At 59.5% G+C, this 850-nt stretch overlaps 1 pseudogene across 1 annotated transcript; it reads right to left on the reverse strand.

Annotated features, from left to right (window-relative positions):
- Nucleotides 1–6: 6 nt before the first annotated feature.
- Nucleotides 7–844, reverse strand: LOC108511986 (spermidine synthase pseudogene; annotated as a pseudogene). The gene has a single exon (XR_001880452.1). The product of XR_001880452.1 is annotated as a spermidine synthase pseudogene (transcript).
- Nucleotides 845–850: the final 6 nt, after the last annotated feature.

Here is an 850-nt window from a genome sequence, read left to right on the forward strand (position 1 = left end):
GAGGCACCCTGCAGGCTCCAAGGTCCGAGGTCCTGGGTGGCATCCGCGGTGGCGCCTGGGCTCAGCTCACATCATTCAGGGCCTTGCGGGCAAACTCCGGCAGCACGAAGGCGGCGCGGTGCACGTCGGAGTTGCAGTATTTCAGCTGCATCTGTGCCACCTGCTGCTGCGTCAGCGGCTGCACCGGCTCCTGGAAGTTGGTGCTCAGGTTCTTGCTGCACAGCATGAAGCCGATCTGGCCGCTGGGGTCGGTGGGGATGGTGCAGTAGGCGTAGGCCACCACGGGGAACAGGGACTAGCAGAACTGCTGCATCTCCTTGATGAGGTCCAGGTGCAGCCACTGGCACTCGCCCTGGCAGCAGAGGACACCATCTTCCTTGAGGGCGGTCTTCATAAGCTGGTAATAGTACTCCTTGAAGAGACTTTCGGCAGGGCCCATAGGGTCTGAGGAGTCAGTGATGATCACATCGAAGGCATCCTGTTTCTGTTTCATGAACTCAAAACCGTCACCCACATGTAGGGTCAGCTTCGAGCTAGAGTAGCCAATGGCCATGCCTGGCAGGAACTTCTTGGAGACTTGGATGACATCCTCGTCTATCTCACACTGGACCACAGACTCCACGGAGGGGTGCTTCACCACCTCACGCAGGACACCTCCATCTCCGCCCCCGATGATCAGCACCTTTCGGGGGTTGGGGTGGCTGCAGAGAGGCAGGTTGGCGATCATCTCCTGGTAGGAGAACTCGTCCCTCTCCGTGCACTGGATGACACCGTCCAACACCAGCACGTTGCCATAGGTCTTACTGCGGAGGACTAGGATGTCCTGGTAGCGCAAGCGCTGGTGGTGGAG

The sequence above is a fragment of the Rhinopithecus bieti genome, unplaced genomic scaffold, assembly GCF_001698545.2.
Source record: "Rhinopithecus bieti isolate Rb0 unplaced genomic scaffold, ASM169854v2 scaffold_29800, whole genome shotgun sequence".
In the NCBI taxonomy this organism is placed as follows: domain Eukaryota; kingdom Metazoa; phylum Chordata; class Mammalia; order Primates; family Cercopithecidae; genus Rhinopithecus; species Rhinopithecus bieti.